The sequence below is a fragment of the Anarrhichthys ocellatus genome, unplaced genomic scaffold (assembly GCF_004355925.1).
Source record: "Anarrhichthys ocellatus isolate YVR2014 unplaced genomic scaffold, GSC_Weel_1.0 scaffold38, whole genome shotgun sequence".
In the NCBI taxonomy this organism is placed as follows: Eukaryota; Metazoa; Chordata; class Actinopteri; order Perciformes; family Anarhichadidae; genus Anarrhichthys; species Anarrhichthys ocellatus.
Window position 1 is genome coordinate 3,746,811 of NW_022280068.1, and position 25,319 is coordinate 3,772,129.

The 25,319-nt window shown below is 40.7% G+C and overlaps 1 protein-coding gene across 2 annotated transcripts in view; it reads left to right on the top strand.

Annotated features, from left to right (window-relative positions):
• Nucleotides 1-25,319, top strand: part of LOC116394196 (endonuclease V) — a 55,024-nt gene extending 29,705 nt beyond the window's left edge. Inside the window, exon 9 of one of the 2 annotated variants that reach the window (XM_031867092.1) lies at nt 24,988-25,319. The gene's annotated coding sequence lies outside the window, so the exon portion shown is untranslated. Of the gene's footprint in view, nt 1-10,994; nt 13,288-24,987 lie in introns of those variants that run through there. The other variant, XM_031867093.1, reaches the window with a different exon arrangement.

The window sequence follows — 25,319 nt, forward strand, 5'->3', positions numbered from 1 at the left end:
TAGTGACCATGCTGCACTGACCATAGTGTAGTAGTGACCATGCTGCACTGACCATAGTGTAGTAGTGACCATGCTGTAGTAGTGACCATAGCGTAGTAGTGACCATAGCGTAGTAGTGACCATGCTGTAGTAGTGACCATAGTGTAGTAGTGACCATAGTGTAGAAGTAACCATGATGTAGTAGTAATCATGCTGTAGTAGTAATCATGCTGTAGGAGTGACCATGCTGCACTAGTGATTATGCTGTAGTGAGCTGAATTCGCCGTAGGAGTTAAAGGTAAAATGATTCAAGGATTTACAAGAAACCAACTATTTCGTTTCTCATCTTGGATTTCCTCATCGGCCCTATATGTGTGCAATGTTGTATTCACTTGTATTCACTATTCCGACACGTTGTGAACACAGGTTACCAGCTCTTTCTGATTGAATCAGTCTTTACTGTAGCACCGAGATCAACAGTAACCGGCTGAAATCTGTTCACCTGCAGATAGTCTCAGGGAGCGAGCATCTCAAGAGCGGACTGTGGGTTGTGTCCCTGGGTGGCAGACAAAAAGAAATAGAGTTTCTGTCTCTCTCAAAGAAAGGAGAGAGACATGAAAGATGGAGCAGCAGGAGAGGAGATGAAGAGATCTGAACAGAGGAGGGAAACAACAGGGGTGCGGAGGGATGGAGGGGAAGAGCAAGAGTGTGTAAAAATCAATGCCTGTAAAATAAAAGAGTCAAGGCACGAGGATACAAACTTCTCAGTGGTTCGAGTGTCGGAGTGATATGCTGCATGTTTTTGGATTTCACTTTTTCTACTGCTATTGATTGCTGTTATTGCTGAATGGCCATGTGAGTTTACAGATACCTAAACTAAAGAAGACAGTACTTCAACTAGTCAGAGTTCAGATTGTTTCTACCTCTTTAGGTAGGAAGAGGAAACAACTTGAAAACGTTTGGAGAAAATCCATCATATTTACAGACGCCATTATGCATTTCTTTTGTATTGCACTCACTCTGCTTCTATTTTGACCTCCCATCCCAACTTGTGTCATAGTTAGAACTGTAAAATTACTGAGACACTTTTCTTTGATTTCTTTTCCCCCAATATTGGTACTTTTTGTCTTATACTATATTGTATAGTGAGGCACTTGTGACTATGGAAGCCTGAAAAAAATATGGGTAATACTGTAAAGAAACAACAAAAGGAGGAAACTGTGTGGGTCTTCTCCAGCATTATTCCTCCCACAGTCCAAACGCATGCAACTTAGGTTGTTGACTCTCAGTTGCACGAAGATGTGAATGGTTGCCTCGCTCCTTGTGTCAGCTTTGTGATTGACTGGCCCTGCTGCCCTTTAAAGGACAAGCGGTTATAGATAGAGTGGATATATTTTCAACAAAAGAAAATTAAATCAAGTGAAAAATGTCATGTTATACTCTCACCAGACATTACATAGACGTTTACAGTCACTCTCCTGTTAAAAATACAGATTTGTTTTTAGCACATGTGGGCAGCAGAATACAGTATTTATTTCAACAAGGTTCTACTAGTCCAAGTCAATATACAGTAAAACGTTACAGAAATTGCAAAGTAAATAAATTATGAAATGATAAAATAATGGATTTAACTTTTTTGATTGTGTTCTCTTTTTTCAACCAGTGACGTCACTTGAATGTCACAGGTAGTGCCGTTTCTGCTATTTGCTCTTTTATGAAAAATAATTTTGTGGCATTTGACTAAATGTCAAAAAGTTACCTTTATTTGATTGTATCGCATTATGAGATGGGAAGCACAGGAAGAGGGGCTGATGATGTGCAGCAAAGATCCCAAATGGACTTATATCAGTAACGAGGTGGTATGCATCCTAATCTATTTACTACCAGAACACCCCCAAATGCAATAACTTTAACTATCGCTTTTATTATATGTGAGTCAGATTTGAATACCATTGTCACACAGTCCCAAACTATCAATAATCCATCAGGAGACTCTTCAGCTTCAACTGTGGAAATTGTTTCAATCAACTTCATGCTGCCCTTTTCAAAAACAGTAGTAAAATGTCATGGAAAAATTGCAGAGGCAGTCGGCCAAGGTTGGAGTGATGAGCTCTGTTGGGAGCAGACGCTCTCATTAAAAAGGAACAGTGATACAAGGACACAGCTTGTTGCTTGAGGTACTCTTCAGCTCAGTATTAACTGGAGGACTGGAGTAATTCAGATTAACCCGTTGACGCTAATTTATTGACCAATTGGCCAATTTAAGTTGTGTGTGCGCATGTGTTTTTCTCATTGGTCACTTCATGTTGGACTTAGGATGGCTTGTTCTGTCAAGAAAAAAACGGATGTCCCCAGTTTGAAAAACACATGCATTCGTATTGTTTAGTGCAGTTTTCATGCAGTTTTTCTTTGATTTTGGTCAAAGACGCTTTTATTTTGTGATTTTTGTGTTAAAATGAGTTGTTGACATTTTCAATCTAATTGTTAATTAGTGCGCACAAATTGAGTTTTTTGAAAAAGTAAATGCAGTTGAGCAATAGCACAAAGAAGAGCCATGAAGTCAGAGAACTGACTCAGCAGTGTTAGTTAAAGTTGGCTAACATTAGCCACCATAAGCTTGTGGTCACACCAGACCACATACGACTATGACAGCAACACCCCTGAGAAGTTAGAACGGTTAGTTTTATTGCTTATGAATTCAACTTTTAATTTCTAAGAGAAGTAATGTTTTAATTTAGATTTGAAAATGTAAAAGGGTAGAGTTGATCTGTTATGGTTAAATGATTACTATAAGTCAACCCAGTATCTCAAAGTCTACTCAACCATTTTGTGTGTGCGTGCGTGGCCCAGGTGCTTGGCCCAGACTGACCCAGACTATGGAGCAAACCGTTCGGATGCCAATTCTGTATCAAAGGGACAGTAAATAAAACATGTCCAGGTGACTCAGGGGCACAAAGCTTTAATGATATTTTCACTCTCCGTCGGTCTCTGGCTCTCCGTCTCTCTGTTCTCCACTCCCGTTTTTGTCTCAAACAGCTCAGATGAGAGTCAGTACCTCCAAGTATGAGGCCATGGTTCTCTGCCGGAGAACGGGGGTTTGTGCCCTCCAAGTTGGGATTGAGTCACTGCCCAGAGCAAGGGCGTTCCAATTTCCCTTGGTCTTGTTCATGAGTGAAGGTAAAATGGAGCGTGAGATGGACAGGCTGTTTAGTGTGGCTCCACCAGTGATGTGGGTGTTTTACCGGACCGTACGGCAAAGCTCTGGATTTACCAGTCCATCTACTATCTGCCCCTCACCTATGGTGAGCTTTGGGTAGTGACTGAAAGAATGAAATTGCGGATACAACCAGTCAAAATGAGCTTCCTTTGGTGGCTGGGCTCAGTCTTAGAGATGTGTCAAAAGGGACCAGGTGAGGTGTTTTGGGCATCTGATCAGGAGGCTTCCTGGACGCCTCTCTTTAGAGTTTTTATTATATGTGAGTCAGATTTGAATACCATTGTCACCATAGTCAGAACACGCTGGAGGGATTGTATATCTCGTCTGGCCTGGGAACGCCTCCGGGTTCCCAAAGAAAAGCTGGAATGCATTGCTGGGGAGAGGGGTGTTACCCTGCTAAGTCTGCTGCCCCTGTGACCCAGCCTCGGAGATGATGATGATGAATAGATGGATGGATGGATTGGGGAACAATGAAAAAAATAAGACCGTCAACAGTAGATCAAATGACTACATGTCAAGTGAACAAGGTCACTCGTAGTGACGAACCTACAGAGAATTATCACCGAGCTTTGTGATTCTCCCCAGGTCTGCGCAGTAGTTTAGCATTCTTTAGCACATAGTTTGGTTTTACTTCCTGCAACTTTACTGTTTTGATTATGTTTCATCCTTCTCATCAACCCTGTTTCCAGCAGCGGCAGGCAGCTATTATGTTAGCCGAAACAACTTTATAAGGCCAAATGTTGTGTTATGTGAAGCTTTTGGTTGCAAAAAACACTAATTAATGTTGCTGTGAAATCATTTATTTCAAGGGAACATTTCTGCCATTGAACCTTGTTCTGAGGAAGTACATTTTAGTTTGTTAGTTTTTTTTTTTGGAGTGTCTTCAATTAAAAAGCAAGAAAAGGGGAGAGTCCATTTATTCTGGCAATATCAAATCAACCAGTTTTATATGCTGCATTAGCAGGTTACAACACTGCAGCAAGGCAGCACAGCTTGTCGTTGGAAGAGCCCTTTGCTTTTTCCTTAGACCCCTGGATCCTTGTGTCAAATGCATTTTATCACATACTGTTTGAGCGTCATGTGCAAAGTTGTTTTTTTGTTATTTTATCATAGCTGTTAGCTGTGCTGTTTCCTCCACAGTTATCTTGTTCTTGCTCTCTCTGTATGTGCAGAAACATAATGCAGAAAATGCTTGTTGTTTCATTTGATGTCAAAATCAAAGCTGGAGCTACGATAAAGCCATTTTTCTGCACTTAAGAATCATCCTGTTTGTTATCTATTGTTCTCTGGTTTGCTTTTCTTACTTGTCCTTGTTATACCTTCTTCACTTAGTGTTTCCCCGTTTGCAGTTTCATTTGCTGGGCTTCATCAAAACATGTCTGTGCTTTGTATATATTCAGCCCTCTTTAATCAGTTTTGTGTGGCTTCTCCCTTATCTGGCAGCAAGATAAAATCTTTGGCACATTATGCTTTTTGTTGAGATATTAACAGATGGAGTCATCAGTAACTTTGAACTGGTGAAGGACAACTTTCAGCCAAGAGGATTTTTGTTTTTTATTAATCAGCTCCCCGGGAATCTTGGTGTCCATGTTTTTGGTCCTTTTTTTTGCAGCTTTTTATCACTTGCTTTGATGCGTCTTTCCCACCATGTGTTCCTCCCAGTGGAGAGAGCTTCACAGTGTGCCTGAGGCAGCTGCAGGCAACAAGTGGGGGGCCGGCATAGTACAGCTACTCTGTGTGTGTGTGTGTGTGTGTGTGTGTGTGTGTGTGTACGTGTACACACGATATCTGTGTGTATTTGTGTGTTTATGCAAAGAAGAGGTGGTTTGGGAGAGGAGATGATATGGAAAGAGATATATTGCAAAAAGGTCAGAAATCGTAGGGGTGGCAAGAGGGTTGTTTGTGCGTGCGCTGATTTAGGGGGTTGAGAGCACAGGTAATAGGGAGGAAGATGAATCAAGAGATGGTTTGAAAGTTAAAGGGTGGGTGGGAGCGAGGGGGAGTGTTGACATGGCATCATTGGACTGTGAAAGAGTTTTATTCCCTGTTTCGGCATTCTGTCATCTGTTTCCATGCCAACAACAATACAAATTGCACAGGAAAGATACAAAAATTAAAAAATGTGTGATGCAAGAGCAAACCCTTTAAAGGTGGACTCCCTGGGATGAGAGGGGAAGGAGGAGGGGATGATGTGGAGGGAGTAGCTGCGGGAGAAAACCCCGATGTTTGATGTGGAAGCCTGCAGATACAGGAAAGACCCTCCCCCCCCCCCCCTCTCTGTTTCCCTCTTCATCTATCCTATACTGTCTGTCTGAGGCAGCGGAGGAGAAACCGCATCCATTTCATCATGCCCGGCCTCACACAAACCCTCAGTGTCGTGTTTTGCGCGGCCTCGCCTCCCTCTGCCAGAACGCCGCTCTAGTGTTGATGAATTGCCACCAACTGCCTCATTTTTCACCAGCGCCGACTCGTCGTCAAACACATACGCACTGACACAAAACCCCCGTGCACTCCTCAGCGATAACAAGAACAATCGCTGAGCCCCAGGAATGAGAGATGGGAAGACAGAGGGAAGGTAAACCGGGTGGGTGAATAAGTGGGTGGGGCCTGGGGAGTGGGCAGATGGAGAAAACAAGCGGCATTAAACATTGCTTCATTTAGCTTTTGACAGACGGGTAGATACAGTTTGCCAATGAGAAAATCACTGTGCGCTGAAGAATAAGAGCTCATCAGTTTTATTTCAGTTGAATAAAGTTTAAACTAATTTTCAGTTCAATGGCTATACTGACAGATACTTATTCCTTCAGGAGTCATGCTGCGACTCAGGTATGAAAAAGGTGGAAAGCAAGAGTATTAAAATACATTTTTAAAATCCGTTTAGCTGCTCATGCAGTGGAAATGGTGTCTCCGTTTCCCACCAGCACCCAGTCACAATGATGCCGTCATTTCCTGCAGCCTTGACTGTAATCACTGTGGGTACATCCCAAGTCTCTTAATTCTCATCCTTGCATGGTTTCCTCCATGCATCCCTGGTGGGAGGGACTAAGACGCAAGAAAAGGACCCAAGTGAGGGAAACGGGGATGCAATTAAGAGACTTGGGATGTACCCTGTGAGGCAGCTGTGTTGCAGGAGTTGAGTCATAGATTGATACGTCATACTACTGTGTTCAGACAGAAACATTTTATTTCAATATTTGATGCCCATTTTGAAGTATTGCATCAGAAAAGCTGTATGGAAATAGTGAATTTGATAAAACTGCCTTAATAACGGAAAAAAGTTGTAACACTCACTTGAGGTGGTCTTTGCCTTTGTCGAAAAAGAGTTGATGCGCTTAATGGATTATGGAAACGCCTCGCCTATTAAATTGATTTATCAAACATATATTTAAATGAATGGTTTACCTATTCAAGTAATGGCAGAAATGGCAGTACAGATGGTCAGGAACGTTTATTTATGCACAAAATCTTTCTTCTCACGATTTATAGATAAGGCCTATTGTGATAGTAATAGGTTTGTCATATTTAAAAAGTGGGTCCCCAGAAAAATGTCTACGCAATGCTGGGTTAGTTTTGTTTCTGGTCCGGAACCTCAACTTGTTCCACTCTGCTTGCAGGCATATTACAGCCATGCAAGCCTATAGGACCAACTTCTGACTAAACTAGGCTGTAACTGAGTTTATTCACTCCAAACCAGTTGATGGAGATCATAGACTGTATAATATATTGACATACTCTCCTTGACATCACCCATAGGTTTCTTAAGAGCCGTTGTGAAGCTCAAAGTGGGTGGCTCTGGCCGTCGCCATCTTGGCAGTGACGACACAGCCTAACTTCCGGCTAATCCAAAAACAGGCAAAGAGGTTCGTCTCTCAGCACCGAGGGTTGCCACTTAATAAAAAAAAAATTCTAATTCCCATTTGTTTTTTTGTGACATTTCCAAAGTTCCAGTGACATCACTACAGCAGGAGAAGGGGCTGTAGAAAGACACATGGATGAGTTAATCAATACAGTGTTCACTTTGTCCGTTTGTCTGCGCTCCCATCATGCATTGACCTTTTCCTCATGACTTTTGTATCCTGCTGGCAGATGATGTCAGTGAGGGGTAGTCATGCTTGGCCTGGAGCTTTATGTACTGATGAACCACTCTTTCAATTTATTGAGGGGAAAAATCTTAATTGTATGTTTAAGTAAAAGATGGATTATTATATCGCACCAACATGATTTACTTCAGCCATATTCAGCATTTGCTCCTGTCTCCCCAAAACAATAGTTTCAGAGCCAATAATCTCCAGAGTGGGTTTATTTTTTGAACTGAGGAACTCTAGACAGTTGAGAGAAACAAGCTGTAATATTGTCAAAAAGTTGTTACACTTGGCGGAAGTGGAGAAACTGTCAAATTTAGAAAAAAGAGATGTAGTTATGGATGGCCATAGCAGATTTTTCAAATACACCTTGACGTTATGCTCTAACTGCTTCTGCTCACTGTACTGTAGACAAAGCATGAATGTCATGTAGCCACTCACCGTTACGTACCTCAACTTTGCCACAGAGTATAAAGAATAAGGAATCCAGGACAAAGAGGGTCCCTTGTTACATGACACCCCTGTCATAACCATAGCAGCTGACAAAAACAACACCAGTGACATTCATTTATAAAACACAAGGTGTGAAGCAGCAATGAAACGCTTTGATGCATCAGAGTTACTGGTTAAATATGTCATCCTGTCACCTCCGATATATTCTATAAAGGTGTACTTGATGGAAACACAATGATTCACTTTTTAGTGGTTAACATTTTAACGAACAGGCAACCTGATTGATTTAATTTAATTGTAGGCAGTGGTCGCATGTTTGTTACTGTATTATTTACAGTAATATTTGCAGTACATACTGTATATCCTTAACAAGATACACTCCTTTCATCTTCAGAAAGGCATATTTTTAGAGCTGTTTTTTGTCAAATTAAAGGGTCAATCCACATTTTAAACATGAAGGTCAAGGTGTAAGAACAGTTGGATAATGTTGTATAATGTGTCCTGTGGCTCTGAGAGAGCTTTGTAAAGTCTGAGAAAATTAAGTCATCAGGGTTTGCTTGAGAAATCCTGTGTTATAAACTAGGGCATGGAGAGAAAGATGAGGTTATTTTAGAGCAGGGGAAAGTCTAATGTTTCTTAAAGTTTCTGTTGAGTTGCATCATGAATTTATGGGATTGTGATTTCAGCAATTTTTATTCAACAAACTGGTCGTGATGATCTATTTAGCTATTACTGCTCAGTCCCTCATAAGGGAACTGATACTTCGGTACTAAGTCAATGCCAAAATTCTGAAAACTGAACTGTTCTCATTGTTCTATGGTACTACAGGTACAGTAGGCATCAGGGCTAGAGACTAATGGCGTAGCCTTCCGTCTTCAGAGAAAATTCCTCTGATGCTACATTGTAAACAACAGATCTCTTTTAAAATCAGCAGGAGGAGAGCTGGTTAACATCAGTTGTTAGTGGTTGGTGGGCAGCACCGTCCAGCTTGGCTAAATAACAGAGCTAACCAATGTACAGAGGTTGCATTGAGTTGTATTATGATGCGTTCAAGCTCTATTCAGTGATTATGAGTATTGGTTGAAGGTAAATTATCTTATTCAATGTAATCAAATGTAAAAAAAAAAAAGTTTTTGGAAAGAAACTTGAGGCGGATCAACAGGGATTAATAATAAATTATTATATTGCAGTTTGCAAACGGTAATAGGATGTTGAAGTATGTGTTATTTATCGTTTTCTTTTTGTTTGTAACCGTGGTTGTGAACTAATTGGCTTTCGAGAGTTTTGGAATTTCATTGGTATTGGTATCTACTACTAAATTTCTGGTATTGTTACATCACTAGTCCTTCCCAATAACTTCCATACTGACTTGCAGTTGTTGTTTTCAATGTCATGTCACTCTGGCAAGAACCTTAGTCGCAGTTGCAACAGAATGATGATGTAAATGTGTATTGGAGTAAGGTTAATTTGAAGCTTAGCATTCATTCATACACTTTGAGGCACTTTCTGCAAGGTTAAATCCGAACAGAAGCACTGTGTGTGTTTTCTGTGTTTTGTATTTCTATTCACTCTAAAACTGACAAAATGTGTCTCCGGCGACAGTGTATCTTCACCTTTTGTCAGCAGTGCCTTGTTCTGTTGTGGCATCCTGACATGTGTGATTGATAGATGACCGGTGCCGACACCGCCTGGCACTTGAGTTATAACGACAGGTGAGCTGCTGCAGACAAATGGCCTTGTTTATCTCCAATAGAAGCCCAGGCACAAAGAACACCCATTTAAACCTTCAAACTTGTGTGTCCTTCCCACTGCACACGAGCTGAACAGGTGTCTTTCCATCCACAAACTTCTTATATGTCCTCGCTGTAAACCAGAAAATCAATGGGGCCTCTTTTTCTGTGAGGCTTCTAAAGATAAATCAATTGAGGCCGATCTATTGTAATAAGGACGCGTCATCCTTGGACAAGGCAGAGGAGATGCTGTGAACATCGGTTATTAGATTTTTCTGCAAGAAGAGAGTCTCAGCATTCAGGGCCAGGGCTTTTGTTTTCATTGAGTGGCTGTTATGTGAAGTCCACCCCTGCTTAGTAACTCCATCGTCGCTGCCAGCGGGCCACTGTGCTCCGGCTTGTGAGGCGCTTTAGTCAGCAGCGATGCTCGGCTTTGTCAGGAGTTGGATTAACGCTCTCAGAAGTCTTTCCCACTGGCTGGAGTGTTTAGCCATTAATGACCAACTTATTTGTGTAATGTTTAACTGTGTGTGAAAGCTTGGCCAGATATTAATTGTATCCATGATCAGAGTGTTAAATACATTTTTATAGAAACTGATAGTATGTACGGTGTGACAAAAGGTACACAGTCTGTGTGTTGAGTCTAAATCAACACTTTAGTCCACAGCAGGATGTCCCCATTGCTTGACTAACCTGCTGGGGTAAAAAATGTACTGCCGGGCCCCCACAATCCCGCCCCTTTTTCAGCAACCCCGACGTCAGAAAATAGTCCAATATCATCGTAATTCAAAATGTTTCCCCCAGGATTCTGTGAAAGTGTGGTGGGTGAACCTCTGACCCTCTACGGGGTTCTGTGGGTAGAAAATATTGTACATTTTAAAGTTAAATGCATCAATCTGGTGCACTTTGAGAGCAAAATTAAGAGGCTAGATCTATGTACTTATTGCTCTTGTTCTAGCAGTGGTGGTATATAACTAAGTACTTTACGCTACTCAAGTATTGTACTTAAATACAATTTTGAGGTACTTCTACTTGAATATATTCATTTCTTGCTACTTTATATTTCTAGTCTGCTACATCTCAGAGGGAAATATTGTACTAATATTGTAACTTCACTACATTTATTTATTATCTAGTTAGGCTACTTTGCAGATTCAAATTCAGATTCTTAATACAAAATGTAAATCAACTAATGAACTATGAAGTATCAGTCAGAAGGATATAATTATAAAGTTGTTAAAGTAGCTTCACTTTTAACAGCTGCAACAATAAAGTGATGCATCAATAATTATACGAAACATTTTGAAAGCAGGACTTTTACTTTCAACGGGAGTATTTTTACTTTTACTTAAATAAAAGATCTGAGTACTTCTTCCACCATTGTGCTCTAGTAAACAATTTAATCATAAACCTATTGGTTGTCTAAATATGAAAGGTGTTGACGCGTCAAAAAATCCACACTCACAAAGCATGATTAATGCCACGGTCTCCATGTGTCCAGACCGGTCATGTGAGATGCTAATGTCTCAACAGACCCCTGATGCACTGGGGACAGTTCTCTGGGATCAAAGGACCTCGTCCCTCCCTGCAGGGAGAGAGGGCACTGCGAGCACCAAGTCCAAGGCCTCGGGAAGCAGTGAAGGGTGCTGCAAAGCTGACACGGTCAGAGCCCCCCTAAGCGAGCTGCCACAGTTTCGGTAATTAATGGGATACACTGTACTGGGAAGAGTTGTACATTGTGTACAGTATTCCAATGATGAAATATTACATGACTCCAGGTTTGTCGTGTCTTAATTTGATTGAACACAAAGTAATTCAACAATATACCACATTTAAGCACAAAACAAAAATATAGGACGTCTTAAAACTGTGCCTCAGTGGTGCTTTTCCCAAACAAAGTTACAATTACCTTAAACCAGTTGCTACACAATGAACCTGTGGCTTCTGGGGGTCTGGGGTATCCAGGGCAGTTGGCCTCTTTGCCTTATTGGTAATCCAGCCTTGAAGAACCCCACAGCTACAGGCAATATTGTGATTCTGGTGTAATTGGTTCCCACCTTCGTTTTGATTTTGGTTACCTCCAGGCCTTTTCCTCAAGAACCACCCTCAGGAAAACTTAATTAATGAATTAACTTTATTTCATCCCAAAAATAATTGTGGTGTGTAATAATCCCAAGGAACTGTTAGCAATAGTTTTTGTTGATACAGTATCCTGGAAAATCTTCCATCCTCCCTCAAACTGCTTTGTGTTCCCAGGTTACATCTTTCAAAATTGTCAGACACCATGATCCATTAGGATTGCTCAGGATTCTTCAAAGCCCTGTTTCTGCTTTTTGTTCCATGAAAAGTAATCCGCTTCTCTTTTAAACTCCCAGGCTCATTCACATCAATGTTGTCCTGAGATCTCAGAAAAATAATAACTGGAAAGATGATTTGTTTAACTTCATGCGTATGTTTGTGTAGGTGTGTATTTGTGCAAATTGATCAGAGTTGGCTGATGCTGTTGAATACTAATAATCCTACAGAGAGCATTAGATAGACATCTGCCCAGAGCACTTTAGAGTGCCTTAACACTGAACTGAGCCAAGCATCACTCACTGAATAAAGTACTCTTTGTCTATTCATCTGGTTTTCTAGTCATGTTTTTCTTTCTGTCTGGTAGAGGTTTGCTCAACTTGTCGAGTAGACGAGTGATAAAATCACTGGTCTGCATTGTGGGCAGTGTTCCCTACTTGTGTATAATATCATTTTAGCAAACATCAACCAGATTTACAGTAGTTGTAAACACAGTAATTGTTTTTTTCACTACATTTATAACAATTCTCTGTGCATAATATTACCTAATTTATCAGTATTATAAACATTGCATGGAATGAAATTGATCACTTTTGGATTTATGACAAAGAATGATTCAGTTAATTTCAATTCAACTTTATTTGTATAGCCCACTATCACAAATTTCCCTAAGTGGGCTTTACAATCTGTACATGTTCAGTTCTTATGGCCACAATTAAGTTTTTACTGCAGTAAAAAATAGTACATTAGAGCTATGTACAATGAAGTGCGTGGGTGTGTCTTTGGATAAATATACTCTTCTTACTGCACATAAAGTACACCCGCTTATGGCCATAAACACTCATGATAACCCCTGAGCAAATAATGAATGCAGCTCACAGCAGGTTCAAGCCCTGGAATAATCCCATGCTGATCTGCAGCATCAGCCTCTTATCTCACCCCTCCATCAGCAGCTCCAGTGTTGTTATTCCCCTCACACGTGTGCTCATTCACTCACCTTTCACACTCTGTATGTATGTTTGCGCTCACGGGTATGTTTATTTTGCAATATGCTGCTCACTCTGGAGGAAAACCAGCAACTCCTACTCACAAAGACCTCCCCTCACTCACTCACATAATTACTCACTGCAAAGAACCAAGGGCCTCTGGGCTCTTTCACCGCAGCCCTTTGTAATGCCTCGTCTCCCAGGCCATTCATAAGCATTAATGGGCATATTGGTGCAGTGTAGTTTGACATGAGTGGCGCAAGCTTGTATCGCCTGCGAGTTTCCCAAAGATACTACATCCAATTCTATGCCTCACACCCAGTACAGCTTATTTGCATCAGAGTAATATGGTGTTTTACTACAGGCGAGGCAAGACTGTGATTCGTTGGGCGAGATGAGCTGTGAATCAGTGATGTTGATATTTGACTTCAAACTCAAATGTCACACAAATCTGTTCATTTTTTTCTCAATGCATGCAAACATCTGCTATGTTCATAAATGTATGAATGACACCCTGGCATAATGTTACATAGTTATAGAGCAGAGGTAGCCAACACGGTGCCCGCGGGCACCCTGTCGCCCGCAGGGACCACGTGAGTCGCCCGCAAGACATGTTCTAAAAATAGCACTAGTCATTATGGAGCTCCGTCTAAAATTGTAGTTGCTGTTCTTTTTTAATCAAAAACGCTTGCAGAGAGTTGGGTACCCGGAGGCGCACGGCGGACAGCCAGGACGAGGCCGCCGCACCGCACTAGGTTTTCAGGTTCTGAATGGCGGGCGCATCCCGTTGGTGCCAGACGCTAGCCGCAAGCGCACCCCGTCGTCAGGTCCGTAAATCCTCGGAACAGGCCGCGGGGCAACAACTCAGGGGTGGCGGGGGTAGAGGCGAGGCAACGCAATCCGACCGAAAAGGCCCAGACTAGAGGTTTGAACGCGGGCGCCCGAAGACGCTCGCGCGCCTCGGAGGGTTGGATCCCCCGCTCGGCTATAGACGAGACTTTTTGCTGGTTTCTTCGTTGAGAAAAAGGTACCATTGGAAAAGCTGGTGTCGGTGATAACAGACCGCGATGACGCAATTGAAATAAAAGTTGTATGTTTAAATATGTATGTGTAGCTATACCATCATTGTTGTGGAAATCATTATTAATAATTATTGTGAGGAATAATTAACTGACATGTGATCAAACGGTCTCTTCACATATATTATTATTATTAAGGTGATCTGTGCAATTTTGTTATTCAGGAAGTTTGTATCAAATAAGTAGCCCTTTGTACTACTCGGTACCCTTGAAGTAGCTCTCAGTTTAAAAAAGGTTGGTGACCCCTGTTATAGAGCATATTACTGTACACAATGATTAATCTTGGCTGCTGAGAAGGCAGTGGTGCAGACTGTTAGGTGCACAGATTGTACTATTCGTTATGTCAATTCTCTTCACTGACAGGGTTTAACAAAGGGACCTTGCATCTCGTCACCCCCCCTCCTCCTCCTCATCCCACCCTTCGGTGTCGAGACTCAGCTGCCTTTGAAAGCCTGCACTTTAATGTCAGGCAGCTTCAAACATCCTTTCTTTCTCTTTCTGATGTTCTAATCCCATCTGCCTTTCTCTCATTCTGAACATCTCTTTATTCTTTCTTCATTTGCCTCTCTTCCTCCACTTTGGTTCACTCCTTCTGTCATCACAACTTGCTCTTTTTTGGACTCCTGTCCCTACCTCCCTCCCTTTCTCATCGCTCCCGTCCCGGCCGTCCTCCTAACTCTACCTCTCATCACCTTCTCACTCTGGTACACAGCTGTCAGACATGGCAGGGAATCATACCTCACTGACCCAATCAGAATTCAGTATGAGGGGGCATCTTTTCAAAGCAATGTGGCTTTTCGTAAACAGCTGCTTTGGAGCAGAAACCAGGCAGAGATAGACAGACAGGCAGACGACGGGCAACAGGGACTCAACTTCTCACTCTTCACTGCTTTTCTTCTGCTCAGAATTCCTGATTAGTCAGGATGCTGTAGGTGTTGTTAAAGGGGCAGTACAGTCAAATGAGACTGGCTGCATCTCAATTTATAGTAGCAGTATTTAAAGCAATCAACCTGATAACGCTTAGTTCATGGGCAGTATATGGTGTGATCCTTTTCCATCTGAACTTCATATGACATATAAAAATGTGTCGTTGTCCAAACCCTCACAATAGCAGACTGTTCCTTTGCACTTTTACTGGTTGAAGAGAAGGCATTATTAGATAATGCGAACATAATTTATCTTGGGTAACAAGCCAGTGGGCTTCAGCAGGCAAGCTGGTAATGTCAACACTGCCAAAAACACTGCTGCTGCTTTTAGTTTGGTGTATCTGTGTGAAATATTGTACAATCTCTTAAGGACAGACCTCCCCACTGTGTAATGTATGCATTACTACAAAAAACAGCTACTGGTGCTACTGCTGCTGCTGCTTCTGTTACTATTACAGCTACCCCCACTATTGCCACTATTGCTATCACAAGAACTACTAAATCTACTGCAACTACAGTACAATTATCGCCTCTGACAGTCTGCCTCGCTCTGTCCTGGTTCTCTCGAGCCTCCCTTCCCTACAGCGAGCCCAGCAATACGGCCATAGCCTCCAGCAGTGTGGTGTCGGAGCTGCTTTAATTACTTCATAAATTGATGGATAACTAAACTACGTATTGTATAAGCAGATCACATTTGATGTTAAATCCATGTACCTTATACAGCGATTTAGTTGTACTTTATTACTTGAGTAAATGTACTTGCATCTACTGCTACCCTTACTATTACTCCTCCTATAAATTTCTGTCATAAATGTTCGGCAAAAGTGTCAGCTCCTATAAAATGTGCTGTGGATGTCATGTTGAATCATGAAGGCACAATTTCTTAAAAACTCACCGTGTGATCTTGACTTTCGGCCTGTCACCACACTGCAGATGTTGCCCATAAATGTAAGTGTTTCCGTGTTTTTTCTCTCCAGAAGTAGAACAGCAGTTTGCGTAGGTAGCAAGCATCTCCTCGTGACCGGCTCGATGGCAGGTGTCTCTGTCCCTGTCACCCTGCCATGTCCTCATCAGTCAGGTCACTGCTAATGTCACACAGTGCAAGTCGGGAAATTGATGCTGAATCTGATGTACTCATAAATTCCATTTCATTTAGGTTGACGTCTCAGTGGTCCCCGCACTTTAATTTGCATGCGTAGTTAATCCAAAGATGTGATAAATCAAGAGTTTTTCATATTCTTAGTCTTCATATATTTATGATTTAACCCAATATTATGTTTGATGTGGTTTTGGGGAAAGTAAAACTACTGCTGTTATAAAAACTGATAAAAAAAACTTTGAAAAGGTGCATGTGAATATGAGACCAAACCAGCCGCCTGCATTTTCATGAGATTCTGTTTCATCAGACTGCTCTCAGATGAAGCAATGAAAGAATATAGATCGCAGAAGGAACTCACTGTGAGTTAGTTTAACTCAACTTATTTGGTTAGTTGAAGGTTGAATAAAAAAATGGTGAACTTTGATGAAAGGGGAAAGGTTTTGGAATTGTATGAAAGGAAAAGACCTTGAGGTCAAACCCTGCTGTGTGTTGTATGAATCCACCAACTCATACACACAAATGCAGAGGTGCAGATCTGCACACAAACACATTTGCAATACACATACATTTTATTTAAAAATAGCCTGGTTGCACTTTGAACGTCAGTGTGAATCCTATCGAGATGCCACTTAATATTCTGATGTGCAGCAGAGCCGCGGTTTGGTTTGCACATATATTATGTATGTTCCATGTCGTTGAAAATAATAATTCTTTTTGTATGAAATTCACAAGAGGAGTAAGAACACAACAATAATAATACATTATCTGATCTGAAAGATTGGTGTAAACCTCAGATTCTTAAGAGTACTGTATTATTTTTTACAGACAGACATTTATCACCTTTACTTGAACAGTAAAATATCAGCCTTGAAAAGATTAATAAAGGGCTTGTTAAGCAAATTCCCACACACACACAAAGGGACACACACACTCACACACCCAAGGACCATAAAAGCTAGCCTTCGCATGGCACATCAGGGCCCCTTTCCCCTCTCTCACACACAGTGACACCATCCACCATGATTCATCTCTCTGGCACTATGAAGTGTAAAGGAGATTATTACCAGTGAAGGGCTCAGCCCCCCCTGAAGATCTACTGCTCTCCCGTCTACCCTGCAGAGGAAATGGGAAAATATTGCTAATGTTTACAGCCCCGTGAGCGTGTGTGTGGGTTCACGTTATGTGCACTAGTAATGCCTGAAGCCTGACCAGCATGTCTAAGCACTTCCCAGGCTTGTTTGCCGTCTGGAAATGTGCTGACTTCAGGGGGTTTTGTGTGCAAATGTTTCTGTATGCATGCGTTTGCAGAAGTAGCTGTGTATGTTTATGTGACCATGGGTGTGTCATCATGTGTAAATTTAGTTTTGCACATCAGTAAATCCAGAAGCCAGCTGTTGTTGAGGCATGTACAGTATATGTTGCACGGGGTTTCTTTGTGTTTCCTCCTGTTTGTTGGCCTCATTTGCTATTCAGACCAAAATAGGACTGAGGCCCATTTGAAATGACCAAACAAAGAGTAGCCTAATCATTTTTAGGCTATGAGGATTGAGGGGGCTGACTAATATGCTAATCTCAATGAAAGCCTATTTGCACATATCATGTAAATTATCCTGTAGGTCACTCTCATTATTTCTTAATGAGTTGTATGGAAGGGGCATCTAAATCAAGACTGCACCAAGTTCACCAATTAGCATAAAGATTGTGCAGAAGTACTCAGTACAGAACAGTTGCTATAATTGTAGCTGCATGCAGGTGGTGCAAGGAGGTATGTGCAGAACTCTCATGTGTCCTCTTTCTGAGCACTTTATGCCACAAAAGGATTTGCATAAATCCTTACAAATGACATTTGATGTGTAAGACACTAAAACCAATGCAAGTCACCATCTCAACGAAATCTTATCAATTATAAAAATCCCCATATTAGCACCTTAGTGAGATTTCAGTTTCAGAATCAGCTCTATTGGCCATGTATGCGTATGCATACAAGGAATTGGCTCAGGTTTTTACATTGCTCTCAACGTAGTACATACACAGAATATACAAATTGTGTAAATTGAAAGGACTATTGTTTAAAACCTTTCTAAAAAAGTAACCACACATTAAAAGGTCATCCATCCATTGTCTGTAACTGCTCATCTTCAGAGGGTTGAAGGGGGCTGGAGCAAAACCCTGGCAGCTGACATTGAGCGAGAGGCGGGGCACGTCCTGGATTGGTCGACAGTCGATCACAGGGCTGGCACATAGAAACAGACAAGCATTGACGCCAGGTAAAGACTTTATAACCACGCTAGTGGCTTCATGAGGTGGAACTTTGAACGCAAACATCAGCAAGCTAATATGCTCATAATGATAATCTTTACATGTTGATGTTTAGCAAGTATAATGTTTACCACTGTCACCGTTTAATTTTATTTTATTGTATAATTAACACTACACACAAAGTACATGTGGCTGATGTCATTAGTTTTATATTACTTCAAGGTATAAACTACGTTACACACAAAAGGAAATGTCAGAGAATCACTTATATTATCACAATTGCTCTTATGGGAAAAGTAGATATCCGTACCAAATTTCAATGCAAACAAAAAATGTCAACCTCCCAAAGAAAAAATACTGGCACACTACTGTCTTTTTCCCACTTCTTTTATTTGATGTGGAAATGAAATTTGAATCACAGATGGTCCACTTCAGGTTAAGGTAGAGAAGTGAACGTACTCCTGTATTTATGTTCAGTTTGTGAAGAAATGTCACGTCTGATTCGATGAACTGCTACACATCCACCTCCAAAACTTCCTAAATCTGAAATCCTATTTGATCTCAGTTTATGTTGACATTTAAGATTTTTGGTATTACAGAAACAGGTTTCCTAAGTGCTATTAGGAAAACCTAGTTGCTACTCAAACTGCATGATGATGTTTTAAATTTCCCAGACCATGTATTAATGGGTGTATATTGACTGCCATGACGATTCATTTTGAATTTGATCTATGTGCAGATCAGATTATTTGGTCCATGATAAGAAGCTAGCCTGAGACAAGTGAGAGACGTTTATATTATGGCTTTTCCATCTCGAGTAGCCTACCAGTAGATTCTTAACATACAGGCATGACAGGACAAGTGCAGAAGAATCAAACCGTCATAGTTAGGATTTCTTAAGTCAGGATAAAATAGGAGGTCTGAGATAGGATAGGACACAGCCAAGATTATAGGAATTGATGATTTAATAGGAAGATTGAATTTTTCCTATCTTTAAAACAAGCAGTTGGGACATTGTTTCCTGTAATGAGGCCCCAGGACAATATTCCCAGTCTGCATCTTTCAAGTCACCTCTCAAGTGTGAAAATTGCAATAATTAATTCTATACTCTATTAAGTACACCAAAGAAAAAAAGCTATGCTTAGGATGCTTTGTCTCATCTGAATCTCCTGCTATAGATCAAGCCATAACTGTATTCTGCTATGGAAGTAGTCATGAGGGGGTGTGGCTGGACTGCGGAAAAACAGCCTGGCTAAAAAATACAAATAAAAGTTTTGCTCTTTATAATTAACATCCCCATTCATGACAACTGCATGGGGGATTTTTATACAACACACCTGTTGAAATCCTTAAGGCTTCAAGTTATGCATAATTAAGGGCGTGGCCGCTTTGAGTGACAGGTGGATGCTGTCTCAGCGGCTAGCTGACTGCAAGGTGTCACCTCAGCTAATTCTAGTCACTAATCTCGACTTCTCTGCCATGTTTGGGGTTTTGCTGCCTTTTTGAGACTTCTCATGCAATATTGGACATGGTTTGGCATGCTGAGGGGTTAATGTACACATTTCATCCTGCTGGCCAATGTGCCGGCGTTGCATGATGGTCTGGATGACCTTTGTGCCCACATGAGTTTCTAACAAGATAGCAGGAACTGGAATTTTCTTGCTAAATCCTTGAATGACGTTAATAGACAGTGCCATTCGACACATATTACCAATCTGACAGATCAGAGGAATTTGGCAGGAAAAATGAAGAAGGCTGTGCTTCATGGTGAATAATGCACAAGTTGAAGTAGCTGGCGGGATTGTGTTTCACTGGAGTTGTACATTGTAAGATTTCATACAACAAATTAATTGTTTGATTGATTGAACAAGGCTGTGTTCTAGTATTGTATTTATAAAAGGTAACATTACTAATTGTCAGGTTTTGGTGTCTGCCCTCACCATACCTGGCTTGTTAGTTTGGGTTGTTGTAACATTACTAAAAGACATTCTAAGGAGGAGGCTGTTCTTTTTTTCTGTTTTCCGTTATAGCCATATAAGTTTAGTTGAGCTGCTTTCTCTCTCGGTTACATGTCCATGTTGTCTGATGGACAGTTAGACTGTAGCAGGCCGATGAAAGCAGAGCTGACCGTGGCTGTCCAGCACAGACACACGGGTCAGACAGGTTAGCAGATATGATAGTGCACCTGACTGCTGAAGGTCCGAGGTCAACCCTTTCTTCTCTTTCTCTGCTTCCGCAAGCCTCCAGGACTGCTTAATGAAAGTTAGCTCTAATCCTCCAAGTGTCTGAAACTATCTTGGAAAGGTATAACAGCTTCTTTTAATATTATATTTTTCAATTTAAAGTAATTTTTACTAAGCACAATTTAATTGAAATGTAATTCAAAGTACATTTGTGGGAAATAAAACATTAAAACAGGGACAAAGAAAATATATTTACAAGATAAATAATGCTTAATTGTACTTTATGAGAACAATAAACTGAATAAAAGGGTTGCTTTTATTGTAAATGGACTTCAACATGAGACAAGATAAAATGCATACTGTACATACAATCTGGCCTATAGTCTAAATCTTAAACTCAAACTCTGCAGATAGAGGATCAAAAAGGATGCTATTAAATAATTTAAGCTGGTAAAATTGCTTTCTTGTTGAAAATGTGAGACATCAAGCAGTTTTTAAATATTGTTCAAGCTCCTCTAAGCTCGATGCTAAATGCTCTCATCAGTTTTGTAGAACGCTCTAGTTAGATTAAGAAGATTGGTAATTTGAGACCTGAAAGATCTGCTGGGGCGAGGCCATTCAGAGCGTTGAACATTGAATTGAATACTGAAACAAGTTTATAAGGATAACTCTAAATTAGCTGCGGTCCATGAGTGGTTTTGGTTGGAAAATCAATTAGGAGGGAAATGCAGTAATCCAACCTATTCTAATCAGGCATTGTGAGTTTTGTGTCAGATTAGGCGCAATAAATATTTCCTAGCAGTGATGCTATAAGGGTGAGATCATACTTTTTAAATTACTGTATTTCCTGTCTTTGCCACAACCAGAAATGTAATAGCAGTTAAATAGAGAGTCTATGGGATTCTTACCATTAGGGAACAGTGAAACAAAGCATTGCATGTTGCAGCATAAGCATGAACTGATGTGATACAAGGGCATACAAAGTAGTGACGGGATAATCTAGTGTTACATTCTCTTATTGTAAAAGTGAATACACCACAGCAAAGGATCTGAAACTAAGAATCCTAGTGTTTTTGTTAGCTATAAAAAGTCATTTATATCTACATAGGGAGCGGGTCGTCTTTGTTTCTACGTGTTTCTACAGCAGCCTAGAACGGACGCTGGCTCTGGTAAGAGCCGTTCGCATTTTACGTTATCTGAAGGTAGGGATGCATTCCGAAACCCGATCTTAAATGGGCCCTAGTGCTAAATTACCAGAGTATTGATAAGCTCCAATGTTACTGGTGTTTTAATTAGTACTTTTTAATGTTTTGATGTCATTTATCATCACGCTGCAGCACGCATTTGTTCTGCTCTCTCTGTCGGGCTGAGCTCCTCCAACGATACACACACACACACACACACACACACACACACACACACATAGGCATAAGACACACACACGTTATCAATACATCTGTTCAACAAGAACGAACAAGTAAACGAAGGTCAAACTTAAGTCAATCGGCCATCGCTGTTTAACAAGCACAGCATGCACATCCGGCCAAAGGCTATTTTTAATGTTAACGTTTCTGCTTTCTGAGATAAAGCAGCCAGGAGGACAGAGGACAGAAGGAATGACTGATATTGACCGATGTCTGTGTTCTTCATTCTTTATATTTATTAGCATTTTACATTTGTTTCCAGTGAGATATTAATGACTTTATATAGTGACTTTGTTGTTGTATAACATAACCGTCCCTGCTTTATAAACAATATTTAGATATATCTAAAATATATAATAATTCAAATCCTGTTCTAAATGTATTTGTTTGGAAAAGGAGGGGTAAGCAGAGGGGTATTTAGCTGGTTTGCAATCTGCATCACACCACTAGATGCCACTAAATCTTACACACTGGGCCTTTAAGGACAGCTCAGGACAGCTTAAGGACAGGCTCAGGCCTTTCTTGGACAATCAGCTTGGTATGTTTCTAGAACTTGTTTTTTTCACCTGTAGCTCCAACATCAATATTTTGGGACTCAGTAGATGTCCACCTCCTTCATCCATTAAGAAACAAGAGGCCTGCCTTTTTGAGGAATGGTATAATATGGCTTGACACTGAGCTCATGGTGTGACAGTAGAGTGAGGAGTGGAGCAAAAAATAAAGAAACAAGACTAATGACTGAATGTGAACATGGCCTGCCACATGCCCCAAAGCATTTCATTATCAATCTGCTGAATCCCTTGGGACTGAAACAACTCCTGTAAGAAACTAACATTCACATATATGCGTTTGTAAATACGTAGTCCTTGAATATATTTCTATAAATTGAAATGTTCCCTGTTTATAATTATAGCTGCGTCCCTGCAGTACCACCATCATGTATCATCATGTCTTAAATCTAATTAGAAAAGATGCATAATAGCCTGTTAGAGAAACACTCCACAACTCTAATTGCCTGAGTCATAAGCCATCAAATCCCCACTGTGAACTTTATTGGTTCCAAAACTCGTTGTTTGTCTTTTATTAACAATAGGCTTATAATAGCAGCAATATCAAAATGTGTTGTAGGAAGCAGTGGGGATACTATACTATTTTACTATAAATACGGATAATTTTAAGGGAGACCAGATAGGACTGCAGGGAAATAGAAATAGGAATGGGTCACATCCATTTTTTGAACTTGTTGGTGCCAATCTCACGTTATTTGTTCTACACATTTAAAAGCAATGATTTGCAACATAGTTTCCAAACAAATGTAATACATCGGTTACAACATATTGAGTTGAAAAGTAAAACATTAAATGTAGTTCTTCTATAAAATGTACAGCTCTCTTTAAAAAAACAACAACATCCTTTTTCTCTGATCACATCAGATTCATATTTCACAGAGGAAGAGCAGGAAATGATGCCTTCTCCTTTATTTTCCACTTTGTACTTTCTCCTCCTGCATTCTGTCAGTTCAGATGCAGATCAGCTGCAGTGTCTTTATTCTTTGACAACAGCAATTGTTTGGGGAAACCACTACAAAGGAACAATTCCCCTCATAAAGTATTAATCACCTTTGACAGAAGCTATAGTATTATTTTAAAAGACCTATGCTATTTGCTTGCTTGTTTACGAAAACTTGTGGTTTTAAACTGACCCTGAGTCAGCCTTATGTAATGTCCGCTCTCTTGTCATTACAACTCTATTATGCTGTCCTTTTATCGCCCATTCATTATGGCCGCCTGTAACATGGTAATAGCTTGTCATCTCATTCTCCATCTGGCTCTTTTTAAAAAATATTTATCCGTCTTTCTCACGAAATTCCTGATTCTAGTTTCTCCCCGCTGCTCTGTCGCTCAGTGCTGCTCTGCTCCAGTTTACTTGCTGTTGCTGATTGCTTCGGTAATGCACTGACTATATCCTGGGTGGCTATTCAGCGCAAATTGCTTTGTGTTGTGTTGCTGTAGGGCCCAAACTAACTGGACTGGGGAGACAGGCTGGGGCCTCCACAGTTTGGGGGAAAATAATGAGGGAGGCTGCTAATGGGCCTTGCTGTTAGGCATCAGTTTTTACTACTACAGCACAGAAATAGCAGTGGCATGATAGTATGCTGTGTCCAGTACTGCGTTGATGAAGCCCCTTGGTGTAAACTCAACTCTGAGTTAAAATACATCTTCTATGCCATCAGATCTGTATGCTTTCCCGTTAACGGATCAAGACCCGTATTTATCAAACGCCTCAGCGTAGGAAAAAACTGCTAACTGGCCAAAGATCTTCAGAGTGAGGAATGTTTCAACCAGGACTAAGAGCATTTTATCAACTTTCCTAATCAAGGAAAACACTCCTATCTCTCCTGATATGTCAGGAGTTTCCTGGAGATGGAGTTCTATGAGAGGAGAGATGTTTTGGGGATTTGAGACCTTGTGCAAGATGTAGAGGAGAACTCATGCTCCCCTTGCAGAAGCCTGTCTCCTCACAATGTTGCACTTTATTGGAACAGTGATGATTCTGTCAAAGCCAACAAAACCATAAATCAAAGTATAGTCATAAATCAAACTTTGGTCACACTTATACGCACCATAAAGAGAATGTGCACGGCGAGGGTTCTTAGTGACAGCAGATTTGAATGTCCCCCTGGCTGGTAATGAAGGATATCGCACTTAATTACAACAGGTAAAATATTTTTATAGGGTCTTATATCCTGTTATTTTTTAATCAGGCTATTTCAAATAATAGCAGAGCTATAATATTTGAGAGAAGGGGATGCATTGTAACAATATCTGGTCATATTATTTATTTTAAGTAACACATTTTCCTCTCCTGTAGAGCACCTAAGTTAACAAAGAGTGAACTTGAAAAGGACAGTGGAAGAGGATATTTCATGTTCTTCAGGGATTTGCAGCATGTGCCTGTGAAATATGTGCAAGAGGCAGCACCATAATAAGAGCTGTAAATGTTGTGGTTGGATGAGGCTGATTTTGCTCAGCTGACTCATATGTTCTTATTTTAAACCACTTAATAGGCTAAAATAACCCGGGACCCACATTAATAGAACAAGACCTGACCTTGACCCGATGGATCCGAATCTAGGGTTCGGATGAACCTGTGAAGACCTCTAATACAGGCTTGATCTTGTTTTGTCTCTGAATGCTAAATAAATGCCATTTTCAGGTGACTTTGTCTTTGAATACTGTAGACAGTATTATATGTATCCTCTTCTCATGTTTCAGGCTGCAAAAGATGCAACGAACGATCTCAAGAACTCTGAAGACCAGCAATTACAGAAGACCACTAAAAGTCTGTCATCTGTGTGTGTGTGTGTGTGTGTGTGTGTGTGTGTGTGTGTGTGTGTGTTAAGGAGAGAGTGACTCTGGGCTGTTTTAGTCTGGGCCAATATTAAAACAACAAGACAGATTAACTCTATCTTTTTATGTGCTTGCCCCATATTTAAACTGGATATGGGTCGGACCGTTCCTTTTTATACACTGTTCTCATTACATTTTTGGGTCACTCAGGTTTTTACACTGGGAGCCTCATAAATAAATCATAAATGTCCCTGGTA